The sequence below is a fragment of the Telmatherina bonti genome, assembly GCF_933228915.1.
Source record: "Telmatherina bonti genome assembly, chromosome: 10".
NCBI lineage: Eukaryota > Metazoa > Chordata > Actinopteri > Atheriniformes > Telmatherinidae > Telmatherina > Telmatherina bonti.
The window spans coordinates 12,127,531-12,141,528 of record NC_136628.1 but is presented as its reverse complement, the minus strand read 5'-3'; the positions used below and the strand labels follow the sequence as shown (position 1 = coordinate 12,141,528).

At 37.6% G+C, this 13,998-nt stretch overlaps 1 long non-coding RNA gene across 1 annotated transcript in view; it reads right to left on the bottom strand.

Moving 5' to 3' along the window:
* Positions 1-2,317: 2,317 nt before the first annotated feature.
* LOC306761061 overlaps positions 2,318-13,998 on the bottom strand; it is a 12,858-nt gene continuing 1,177 nt past the window's right edge. The window contains exons 2-3 of the long non-coding RNA XR_013771465.1: positions 11,826-11,910; positions 2,318-4,701 (exon numbers count right to left, since the gene is read on the bottom strand). This is a non-coding gene — a long non-coding RNA (uncharacterized lncRNA). The remainder of the gene's footprint in view (positions 4,702-11,825; positions 11,911-13,998) is intronic.

The window sequence follows — 13,998 nt, the reverse complement described above, 5'->3', positions numbered from 1 at the left end:
TAAATTTATGCATTTCCTACATGACAATGTTTAGAGCTGTGTTTTTTATGTCCATTTTTAAGGAATCTGTGTTAAGTGATTATTCAATAAATTATTTTATTAGTGTTGTTAAACTGTTATGATGATATAATTTCCCTTCAAGTCATCAGGCAGCAAAACAAATACAGTCCAATAAGTAAGGATTAAACAACGAGGAGACGCATTTCATAACACAACGTGAAGTCTAGACGCCGCAACGCAGCGTTGTCATCACTATAGTCCCACACAGTAAACACTTTATAACAAATGTTTGTTTTTACAAAACTTGTATAAAATCTTTTTTATTTATTCATTAATTTAAAGGCCTTCTGACAATCTAGCAGGGGTGCAGCGGATGATGTCCTCCATCTTCCTTTGCAACTCTGCTTGGATAGGTAGGGTTGATGATATGACCATTTCTAACCCCTAGATGGCACTAGTTTGACACTAACTGATATTGGGTAAAATGTCGACTTGAAGAGGCCTCATTTTTAAAACCGTACGTGGCAACGATGACTACAGGTGGCATGTGTATGGAAAAAAACTTCCCGATTTATAAAGCTGTGCACATGCATGTCCCACGCCTGTTTACTTTGTAAATTAGAACCAACACTAAATTTTGCACATTTTGAACATCTTGTCACTCCACATGTTGGCTATAAAAGGTCAGGCAAACAACCCTGATAAATATTATTGGATTTCATTTCCATGACGGTTGAGCGGGGAAAAAAGCAAAAAAAGAGGAATTTTCTGGAATATGAGATAGAAATTCTAATAGCTATTGTTTTTAAATGTATAATTATTTTATCTGGAAAAAGAATTGCCTAAACTAAAAAAAAAAAAAAAAAAAAAAAAATCCTAAATAATTACCAAAATTTCTGAAGGGGAACTTGGAGAATTGGCAGTATTACAACTCAAATTAGACAAAATTTCTAAAGAAAAGGGAAATGGTTAGAACAAGGAGAAAAATGTACAAATATCTTTTTAATTTAGAAAAAATGGAATTACGAATTCTCTTTTCTCTCTAAACTCAAAATTAATTACCACATACATGAAGATCAAAAGGATTATATCACTGCATGTTATTCATTTTTTTTAAAAATAAGATTTTATATGCTAATTCTGAAAGTGAAGAAAGCGTATCAAAAAGACAAGGATTTAAATTAACTTGTGACCAAAAGATCATATAGCAGAAGTTCAAAAGTGTATTGGCTTGCTTGAAGACATGAAGTCACTCGGTATTTGTCCTCCAAGTCCTTTCTCATTTCTTCTTGTTACAGAAATTATGGCTGTACATATAAAAAATAGCTAAATTAATGTTATTATGACAGCAGACAGAGAATTTAAACTATCACAACTCACAGATGACACAATTTTCCTATCTAATAAGAAAATTGCCAAGGTGGTCCAATGTATAGACATGTTTTCCAAAGTAAAACATGTCTTTGGAAAGTAAAGGAATGTGACATGATGGAGATAAATGGTATTCCTGTAAAGAATACCTTCACATATATGGGTACTGTCATGAGCAAAAATGAAAAATGAAATGAAATGAAATGAAAAATCTTCACTTTGAACCACTTTGAATTCGACCCAATAATGGAACAATTAAAAAGATGTGACTATGATCTTGATGAATTACCAGTAAAATTTGCAAATTTTTACAAGCAAGCTCTGCTAGCATGGAAATTACTGAACAAACATAACTTCTCACCTACAAACTATTACGTTTTAAATATCGGGTGCATTCTTAATAAAAATATATGTTTATGAAACAAATACTGGGTAAATAATGGTAATATCTTAGTCTCCCAACTTAGGAAAGCTGATAGTAAAGTGTTGCTCTCTGAAAATTTACATTAAATTTGACATAATTCTACCAAAGGAATATTTGGTTTTACTGCTATCCCAAGGAACGTTTTACAGCAACTTGTAGGATCGAGAACCGAGCTTTATATGACTGCTCTTGTAAACAATATTTGTGTTGGAAATGTAGATATTACCAAAGACAAATGTTGTTATTAATACATTAGAAATCTTTTTGTAAATGTAATGATTCCTTCTGCAAAAATCCTTTAGACTTTTCTCCTTAATGATACTGATTGGAAAAAGATGTGGATGAATGATAATATTTGCCTTAAAAATTAAATTGAGGGTTTTTTTTTTGTTTTTTTGTTTTTTTTTTTAACAAAATTATATACACAAAATTTGACCAGCAAAATGTGAACATGAATTACTCTTCTAGTTTTTGCTGCTTGGATGAAGAAAGGATTGAACGTTTGTTTTTATCACTGTTTGTTCACTAAATTTTATTAAAAGGAAAACACACCATTTTGTACGCACATCTGCATGAAAAGGACATTTTTCTTCATTTATAAAAGAGAGTGGAAAAGAACTTGGGATTTTATTTTGTAAAACTTGTTAGACTCTCCCAAAGTTTCACATTCATAAAAGGAAATGGGCTGACAGCAAGCCGAGCTTTACAATGTTTTCACACGAAAATTTCCAATCCAGCACAATCATTAGAGATCTTGAAAACACAAATGTCTTAAAAACCAAGCATGTTGGAAAAATTCTTCCCTCATTCATATAGTTCCTTACTCACTGATACCTCAACTAACGGAGAAATGTATGCACGTATACACAAGTGAAGATTCTTACATTTATCTGTATACTTCATAGTTTTCATATTCTCTTAGTACCCTTTTTCCATTTAAAACTGGAACCTCTGGCTGAACAGTTTATGTTCTGCATTTTTTGTTCAATAATAAAATTTATTTAAATTAAAAAAACATAGTGGGACAGCTACAGACTACTTTATATTTTGGTTTCTATTAAATATCTAGCCAATACCAAGTAACTTTACGGTCATAATCAGCAAGACAGTGCACTTTACATGGACTTCACTGTTTTTAATGTAAATGATTAGTATTCCTAACACATCTGAGCAAGGAACGGAGTTCCACATGTCTGAGTTCCTTGGGTCATATTATTAGACGGCATAAACTTTCATTGCTATGCAGATGATAATCAGATTTACATCCAGATTTAAATTTTTTTAATTACAGAGATGTTCTACAGATAAAGACCAGATGACTGAACTTTGTTTTGCCAAATTCAGACAAGACAGGTTGTCAACTTCGGACCTGAAAAACTCTGGACTAAATTATCTTGCTATGTGACTAAAATGGATAACATTCATCTGGCATCCACTACAACAGTGAGGAACTGTGGACTTATTTTGATCAGGATTTATCATTTGGCTTGCATTTAAAACAGGCTTCTAAAACTTCCTTCTTTCACCTATATAATATTGCAAAAATCAGTGACATTGTATCTCAGACTTGTGCAGAATAACTAGTCAATGTTTTCATTGGATTACTGCAATACCTCAACAATGAGCTGTCCATGGGTTCTGATGAGTAGTGGGTGAGATCATAATGTATAAAGAGAAATTGAGAAATTGAGTAATAATACAAATGAGTAAATATGAATAAAACAGAATTAAGTATGTAGTCCTTCAACTGCCTGTTCACCACCTGAATTACAGATCACCATGAAGTGAGAGGATAGTGTAGGCTGGATGAGAGGTTGGTTGATGGTTTTGGTTTTGTTTACTCGGTTCTGTAATTTTAGGATAGTTTATTAAAATGTACGGTATCTGATCAAAAACACAGAAAAAGGTGAATTAAAATCATGATTAATCAAGGCTGAATGGAGCATCTTGGGGCTCAGTTAGGAGATGGTCAGAGTTTATGTCAGACATTTTCGGCTGAAACTCTTCCTTTAGCAACTGTAATAGAAAACCCTTGTAAAGTTCTAACCAGCACAAAACTAAAATGTACACATGGCATTGTTTACAGATTTGCTTCTGTGCTGCTTTCATTTTGAATGGACTTCCAAATGTCCTTTTAAAGTTTCCCACGTCTAAATAATTTACCGCAAACCTCACAGAAATATGGTCTCACTCCTGCGTGGATTTTCATGTGTTGGTTTAAGCTTGTCTTTCGACTAAATATTTGTCCACATTCACCACAGAATGGTTTGTCTCCTGTGTGGATTCTCACGTGCATCCTAAGATTCCCTTTGTGAAGAGAGATTTTATTACAAATGTCACATGTGACTTTTTTTTTCCTGGGTGGATTCTCTTTTGTAAATTTAAAGGTTGCAAAGTTTTTGAACATTTCTTAGTGTTCAAACAGCTGACGGGACTTTTTGTTGAATGTCTCTGATGAGATCTTTGGGAGTTAAACTGTTCATCACATTCAGAGCTGAGTGATTTTATGGTCATATCAGAGTTTACATCTGACCTATGTGCCCTGCTGATATTCCATTTTTTATCACCACCTTTTGTTTCAGTTCCAATATGTGACAATTGTTTGATCTCTGAAGAACCTGAAGCCTTTCTGTCACTTTTTGGTTGGAAATAAGTATTTAGATCTGGATTACTGGTTAGTTCTGGTCCTCCACAGTCTTCTTCATCAGGTTCTGATTTAATCTGTTCAGCTGGGTAGTTGATCAGAGCTTCCATGTCTGTGTTGCCTTCAGTTTGGGTTTGATGAAGGAGAGTTGAATATAACCAAGGCTGAAGCTCTTTTTTATCATCCTCATTCTTCACAGTAGATATCATCATTGGTAAACTGAAGGCACTGTCCACCAGCCCATTATCATCAGCAGGGAACACTGAAATAAAAAGATAAAGTTGAATTTCAAAACCTGCAGATAAAAATCCCATCTTCTCCTTCTTAGAGCTTATTCAGTCATATCTTGAAATGCACAAAGCCTCAGTCAACAATAGTAGCAGTGTTGTATTAGGGCTGCTCGATTATGGTAAAAATTACAATCACGATTATTTTGACTGAAATGAGATCTCGATTATCTAACACATTTTCCTTTTATCTTTAACATGATTTTTTTTTAAATTTTATATTCAACCGTGACTTTTAAAAAAAAAAGAAAGTATTTAGGATTCCACATAAAACAAACAAATAACGTAAAGCTTTGTCTTGACAAAGTGCAAATACTGACGTAAACTGAATAGATAAATAGAAAAATAAAGTAAGGATTAAACAATGCTGTTCGTTGTTGTGTTCTCGACTCCGCGTTGGGCATTATAACTGTCTAACACACGGTTACGAGTTGTTTAATCTGCTTATGCCATGGTCCCACACATTAAACATTTTATAACAAATTTGTATTTAGTTTCTACAACATTTGCTGAAGTATAGGAACTGTTTCATGTTGGCCTCGATGTATGTTTCATGCCAAAGAACCGCTGTCAGGCTACAGCGCATTTCTCTTATTCACCTGTTAAAAGACAGCTGATCTGAACCAGCTGATTAACGTGTTGCTGTGGTAACAGAGGGATATTACAGTGTTTAACTCGACGAACTACGTTTGTGTTTCTACAAAAATAATGCAGCCATTTGTCTCTGACAATGGTATGAACTATGTTGTAGTGAACTTCCACAACTTACTGCAGTTATTCTACATTGACCTGCAGCCGGAGCCGACTGAAGCCTGTTACATACTCCACGAGACGCAAGAACTACAAGAAGACACCAAAGGCAGAAAATCAAACCAAAGAAATGGTGTGAAATTTGAGACATTTGTTCAAAATCAAATATAAACTTTTACGCAGAATGTTGGACATTAACAGAATTTGCCAAAAAAATAAAACGCACATTTGATATTGTTACTCCACCACGTAAAACATCAACCACTAAAATGTGTTCTGAACAAGGTGGGATCACTGGCCTCCCCCTCTTCAGCCACATCTGCAGCGCTGCAACCCAGCAGGGACACACAGAGACACAAGTATTTTAACAATAAATAAACTGGAGTCAGAGACGTCTCATTTATGTACGTTCATTTTATCATATGAAACAAAGGAACGAATCACTTTCAGCATCATCTGGTGCATTTAGTTCGAGTTCTGGACTCATTCATTTTCCCCGCCAGCTTTTAATCTGTGGCAGTGAACAGCAGCCCCCCCCTCCTCCCTGGCAAACATCCTCCTCCTGTGGACGAAGATGCACTCTCTCCCTGCATTTTATTGTCTGACCACTTTATTTTTACTTTCTGAATAAGTCCAGTCGCTGGTGAGACAAGCTGACATCATCTGTCACCTGTTGACACTCCTCTGCCTTTCTGGACTGCGGTATTTCTGGTGGTGATGTCCATCCCATCTCCACCAGATAAAATATTTTTACATTTTACAACCTTATCGATTAGAATTTCTACCTAATTTCCCAGAAAAATCCTAATTTTTGCTTTTTTTTCCTGCAGAACCGTCATGGAAATGAGATGAATTAATATTTATCAGGGGCGTTCACCTAAACTTTTATGGCCAACATGTGGGCGTGAAAAGGTGTTTCCCTCACGTGCGCAAAATTTAGGGTTGATCCTGATTTATGAAGCGAAACTGGCGTGGGGCGTGTGTGCGCACTGCTTTGTAAATCGTGAAGTTTTTTTGCGCCGCATTTTCTGTTTTCCGTATGTACGCCACCTGTAGTCAGCGTTGCTACCCACAGTTTGATAAATGAGGCCCTTGGTCTTTCACATAAAATTCCAATAAAATATTTTTATGTTTGTGGGGTGTAATCTGTCAAAGTGTGGGTACTCTTATCTTGCCTGCTACCACACAGAAAGTACGGCATTCAAGATGTATGTATGGTCACAGTGATGGTTGTAGCTTTGGTCTTCCCACCACAACATGGCAGTTATGATCATTTTAATCCAACAAGGTGACCATCATGTAGTCTGATACTGGTATAATTTAACCAGGAAAGGACATGTATTTGTTTTTTTTGTTTTTTTTTTAAAATGACGTTCTACTGTCTTAAATTTCCATCGTCCGATTAGTTCACCGAACCAGAGCGCAAACATTTTATTTATGACATTTTTATGTATGAATTTATTCATGTATGAGAATAAATTTTACTGGTAACTGGGCAGAAATGAGCCTTCTTGAGGTTGAAGCTGGTGAACTGTCTGTGTTCCATAAAGTGTAGTAAGTACAGTTACTATTTACGTTTGCTCCCGTAAAGTCTGGTAGTGGAGGGTCCTGCATCCCAATGTTATTTTGATGAACTTTTATCTACATGAAGTGAAGAGATATGTTAGAAGTCATGTTTTGTTTTGTTTTGTTTTGTTTTTTTTTTTGTTTGTCTCGGTATAAGTGTGAAATAAAAATAAAATTTGTGTGTTTTAATATTTTATGCTACATATTTTGGTGTTTAAAACCTGTTTCACATATATGCTTTTTTTAATTATACAAAGCATTTTGTTGCCTTTGGCATAAAAGTGCTTTATAAAGTTTGATTTCATCTTTTGGTATGACAATATCTTGATGACTCAAACTGCAGCTTACACCTTCAATCTATTGATGAGATCATCTGATATTTTTCAAACTTGTATTTGCAAATTTTAGTCCAGCACATCTCATGCCATGTGCAGCACCAACGGTCGACAGGTAGATGTTGGCTGATAGACTGACCCTATAATGCAGACAACAAGTGGAACACAGCTGTCATCAAGGACTTTCCACTCTCACTTCAGAAGTACAGGGTTGTCGTTTTTTTCATTAATTTTACATAGAGAAACTGATCATTAATCAAACACACATACATTCTTAATGGAAGCTAAGAGGCACTTTTATTGCTTGTTTTGATTATCAGTGTCTAGTTCTGTGCAGAAAAGGAACTCAGGCGACAGTAGTGAAGATTATGTAAGAGTCTGCACCTCTCTTCAGACCATGGTTCCAGTCTTACCCAGTCCTTTACACCAACAGCAATCACTAAAGAAGCCTCAACTTTCTCCTTTCTCTGGCAGTTGCCAGACAATTTCTTGAACTTTTAAACCCAGAACTTGACAGGTATGCGTTTTGTTTGTTACAAAATAAGCATTTTTAAGATGTAATTAATAATTTCAATGCAATTCCACGTCACTGTTTGGTAACAAATAATAAACACCTAGCATAAATAGGTATAATTTATTTATAACATCGTAAGAGTTAAATAGATTAATTTTGTATGCATGTGATGTGGTGTGGTAGTCCATATTTTGCCAAAAACACTATTGCCTCATTATCTGTTTTCATTTTGCCATTTTAGAAATTCAAAACAAAGACGAGTGAACGACTCGTCTGCAGAGGTGTCTGCACCCCTCAATAGCCAGAGTCCTCACTGTTGTGTTCTCAACATGCTGGTGTTCGATATGAGGCCATTGTCAATGGTTGAAGGCAAGGAATTCAAGGAAATGGTCAAACCCTTCAATCCAGATAATATTTTGCCTTCTAGACCACATTTTACTAAGCTCATGGAGGAATAATATGATAGACATATCGGTCTGATAAAAGATGCTCTAAAATCAACAAATGGCAAGATTGCCCTTACAGCCGATGCCTGGATCAGTATTGCCACAGAGGCATACCTGGGCATTACTTGTCAATATTTAGATGACTGGGTGTTGAAAAACATATGCCTAACTACAATGCCACTTGACGAACGGCACACTGCCTCCAACATAGCCAACTGGATTGAGGAAGCTTTACAAAAATTTGAAATTCCTCTCTCCAAAATTGTAGGCATTGTGCATGACAATTCCCCCAATATTGTGCTGGCTGCGAACATCTTGTTCGAGAGGCATGTGTGGCTGTCTTTCTGTTGTGCAGGCCACACTTTACAACTGGTGGTTAATCATGCGCTGAAACAAACTCAAATCATCCTAAAGCATTAGGTGCAGCAAGGTCTCTTGTGGAGCACTTTAAACGAAGTGAGTTGGCATCAAGCAAACTAAGGGCCAAACAGAACCAGATGGGGACTCCGGAGCACAATCTAATCCAGGACATCTCGACCAGATGGAATAGCACCTATTATATGACCACCTGCCTACTGGAACAAAGATGGCCTCTGACTGCAGCTCTGTCTGATCCAAAAGTAACCCAGAAAGGTAAACAATACCTGGACCTCAAACCTGATCAGTGGACCCCCTTAGGGGAACTGGCAAAAGCTCTTGAGGCCTTTGAATGCGCCACTGTTTACTTGAGTGGTGAGAAGTATGTGACCATCTCTTCCCTGCCTCCTCTGTTCAGAGGAATGTTAAAGTCAACTAATACTGCCTATGATGCACTGGTCCAACATTGTCTCTGTCACAGATGATGAGCCAAGCAAGGAAATCATTGCAGCTGCGCTAGACCCAAGATTTTGTAAAATTAAATTCCTAACACCAGAGGAGCGGTTCAGTGTCTTGAATAGAGTGTAAGCCTTATCCCTTCAGAAAGCCTTTGTGAGGAGGAACCATCCCGGTGGAGGGGAGGTCACACCATCAGACAGTGAGCATGCCACAGCCTCAGCTTGCAAAACACACGATTCTCATTCAACCCGAGATGCACTTCTTGGATGTGATTCAGCCAGTGATGGTGAGACTGAGCAGCAGGAATCAAACAACCAATAAATCATTCGTGATTTGCTGGTTGTTTGACCTAACCCTATTGGTGGAATCTTTGGATCGAATTAAACATGCTATTTAACCCCAAGCTTTTGCATCTTTTTTCTCTTCACAGTTGCTGATGTACTTCAGTGAGCAGCCCATCTCAAAGAAACAGTGTCCCCTGTCCTGATGTAAGCTCAACGAAACCAAGTACCCAACACTGGCAGATTTAGCCTAATCATTTCTATGTCTTACAGGTACCTCATCACCCTCTAAGCGCCTCTTTTCTGTTGCTGGGAACATAGTGTCCCAGAAGAGAGCTGGTCTCGACCCAGAACATGTAGATATGCTGACCTTCATACATTGCAATGCAGATATTTAAGTGGTAGTCCAGCAGTACAGATTTCCAGTATTTCAATAAGTCTGTTTTATTTTCATGACGCCTTATTTCAGGGGTGTCAAACTCAAATTCACAGAGGGCCAAAAGTAAGTAGGAAAGTTTCACATTCATAAAAGGAAATTGGCTGACGGCAAGCCAAGCTTTACAATGTCTTCACAAGAACATTTCAAATACAACACCATCATTAGAGATTTTGAAAACTCAATTTTCTTAATTTTCTCACTGATACTTCAACTGATGGAGAAATGTATGCACGTATGCACAAATGAAGATTCTTGGATTTATCTGTATACTTCAGAGCTTTCATATTCTCTTTGTACCCCTTTTATTTAAAACTAGAACCTCTGGCTTTGAAGTTTATGTTCTGCATTTTTTTGTTCAATAATAAAATTTATTTAAATAAAAAAAGTGGAACAGTTACAGACTACTTTACATTTTGTTTTTCTATTAAACATCTAGCAATGCAGTGATTACCGTAGAACATACAATCTTGAAAGTCATAATCAGTGAGACAGTGCATTTTACACAGACTTCTCTATTTTTAATATAAATGATTAGTCTTCCTCAAAAATCAGAGCAAGTCACTGAGTTCCACAAGGTTCAGTACTTGGACCTTTCAAATTATACATGCTTTCCTTAGGTCAGGGGTGTCAAACTCAAATTTCACAGGGGGCCAAAATTATAAAGAGGAACAAAGTCGAGGGCCAAACTCTTTTTTTTTTATTCAGAAAGTGAGGTCTCAGTGGAGGTCTCAGTACTGTATTAAACATTTTCATATGTTAAATAATAGTTGGGCCTATTTTTGCTTAAACACTGAATCCAGATACTTGGCATTGCTTTTTACATGCAAGTGTATCAGTTTGTGGAGTCAGGCTCTGAGCTGAGGAAATCCTCAGGACTGAATGAAGGTGTTCATCAGTGAGATGACTCCTGTGTGGTGTTTTGTTCATCTTCATTAAAGAAAACAGTTGCTCACACAGATATATACTGCCGAACATAAGAGACCATTTTTGCAGCTCGGGCATGCGTGTCAGGGAGGTAAGGAGGAAATTGTGCAGTACAGACAGTCATACTTTGACTTGAGCATGTCAAAAAAAAAAAAAAAAAAAAATCAAGATAGCAAGTCAGAGCTACAACAATTTGCTGCCAACAGACTGCGCAATCTAGAATGGAATGGAAAACATGGAATGGAATGGAAAACAGAGTGTACCCCCTTCTTGCGGGACCACAACACCACTAACTGACGAAGCAGTTAAGAAAATAGATGGATGGACCGTTATAGTTTTTGTATCATATTATGCTATATCATAACCCAATGTATCTGGTTTATTGCAGACTGGTCAGCCTTTTTCAAGGGGTGATCGATGGCCACTTCAACGCTGAGACCAGCTGGTCGTTTTAAATAACCTACCTATTGTGAGTGTGCTTAGTCAGAAACCACACGTTTTCCAGGGGAATATCAGCACTTACTAGTTAACCCAAACATGTTACAAGACATCCAGCCACACAACTTTGAGTCAGATACAGCTCAAAGGAGGAAGACAAAGGGCTTTATGGACATCTTTGTCTACAGGTAGATACAATAATGTTATTTTTGTAAAGTTTTAACTGTACTGTCAGGCCAAAAGGTCTGCTAATAATGTGTATGTATGCTCATAACATTCACATGAGCTTTTGTTTTGTTTTTTTGTTAAAGAGTTTTCACTGGTGCAATAAATTCATATTTATCAACTATAACTATTCACAGTGCTGCAGAATCAAACTGAATGCCCTGCTATGCAGTAAGCCTGTTTGGTTGTTCCCCCATGCTTGTTTATGTGGTAAATGCATTATTGTTAACTGTGGTTTAGATTATTTGCTGGTGGAAAAACCCAAAGGAGGTTAAGTGATTATGTTGCTTTGTCACTTATTTACAATTGTACTGATACTTATTTTATCAAATAGGTCAGTTTTCACAAAAGTGATGCTGTCTCACCTTCTTTCCTGATGAGGCTCCCTCCATCAAAAGTCTTTACCTTATCCTTCTGGTGCTGCATAGCTTCTCCCCAGCGAGTTGGTGTCTGCAGAGGACAGAAACAAACAACAATCCAATATACTTCAAAATCCCCAACTGTAGTTTGAAGTAGGATATCATTTATATAATGTTGCAGAAAATGCCTTGCAACAACATAAATCAGATTCTCAAGATCTTTCACTTATTAACACTGTTGTGGTGTTTTGCTCAATTCACCTTGATCCTATGAACATGGCCCACTAGGCCAAAAGTGAAACCAAAGCTTACTTCCCCTGGTCAGGAGTGGGACATGTAGGTAGACCTTGACATACAGCTCCAATTTCCAACCACGATTGCCACCACATCTCTTCGCCCCAACATTGTTGCATGGTCCAAAACAGCAAAAGTAGTGTACCTAATTTAACTAACAGTTCCATCAGAGGATGAGATTGTGATTGCATTTGAGCGCAAGAGGGCAACATATGCAGCCTTGGCTGCAGAGTGTTGGGAGGTAGGCTGAAAGACCACCATCTATCCAGTGGAGGTTGGCTGCTGCCGCTAAGTGGGGCTATGGGGGTGGGGGGTGGACAGGGGAGGCGGCGCCAATAGGCCGAGCAGCGCCGTAGCTATGAGGGCCTTAAACGGTGTTTGCGGCTTTCTAGTTATTTTTCTGGGACTGGGGTGGTGGTCCCCCTTTTTAAGAAGGGGGAGCGGAAGGTGTGTTCCAATTACAGGGGAATCACACTCCTCAGCCTCCCTGGTAAGGTCTATTCAGGGGTCCTGGAGAGGAGAGTCTGCTGGATAGTCGAATCTCGGATTGAGGAGGAGCAGTGCCATATGGGTTCAGAGGGGGGGGACCATGCCTCCCATTCACTCCCCTCCAGGTCTCACTGTCATTGCCCACGTGAGCCTTGAAGTCCCCCAGCAGAACAATGGAGTCCCCCTGAAGGAGCACCCTCCAGCACTCCAGCAATATGTATGTAGCCGAATCAATCATGAAATATTATAAATTGTATTATATTAGGCACAATTATTGCAGAAAGCTTGTCCTCGTCTCAGCAGTCACTGGGCGAGAGACTGCGGTCAAGTCAGCCGCCTCTCCTTTTCACGTAGTCAAGCGAGCCGCTCCTAAATTAAACCCCCTCCTGTGCTCGGCTTTGCGGTAAAGGCGCAGAGACCGCTGCGCACAAACTATTTCCGCTTTAAAAAATAAAACGATGAATTCTGAGACGTAATAATCACAAAAGATTTCAGCAGCTAAACGACATGAACCTTAAACTATCGAACTGTAATGCTGATATTTACGCTAAATAAATGATTGAAACACGAGGTGAGGTGAAAATGTCTATCTGTTTGTCTCTCCCCAAATGTAAGTAGTATGCACTCACACACACACACACATATATATATATATATATATATATATATATATATATATATATATATAAAAAATATGTATATACTATATATAGATGGATAACACACCACACACATAGGTGACGGAGAAATTTCTCTGGATTCTTGTTAGGAAAGACATCAGGTGTTGCCACAGTAAATGGCAAACAGTTTTACTGTATAGTTGTTGAGATAATGCAGCCTAAATATGCTTAGATGTCACCATACAGTAAGGGTCAAAAAGCCATTTTTGGATGCTTATAACTGGAAAACCTTTATAGGTGATGCAGAAATTTTGCTGGATTCTGATTAAGGAGGACATCAGGTGTTGCCACAGTGGAGGACAAACAGTTTTACTGTACAGTTTTTGAGAAAATACTACCTAAATATGCTTAGATGTGAATATACAGTAAGGGTCAAAAAGCCATTTTTGGAAGCTTATAACTGGAAAACCTTTATATGTGACGCAGAAATGTCTCTGGATTCTGCTTAAGGAGGATATCAGGTGTTGCCACAGTAAAGGACAAACAGTTGTACTGTACAGTTTTTGAGATAATGCAGCCTAAATATGCTTAAATGCTGTACAGTAAGGGTCAAAAGGCCATTTTTGGGTGCTCATAACTGGAAAACCTTTATATGTGACGCAAAGATTTCTCTGGATTCTGCTTAAGGAAGACGTCAGGTGTTGCCACAGTAAAGGGCAAATAGTTTTACTGTACAGTGTTTGAGAAAATGCTGTCTAAATATGCTTAGATGTGAA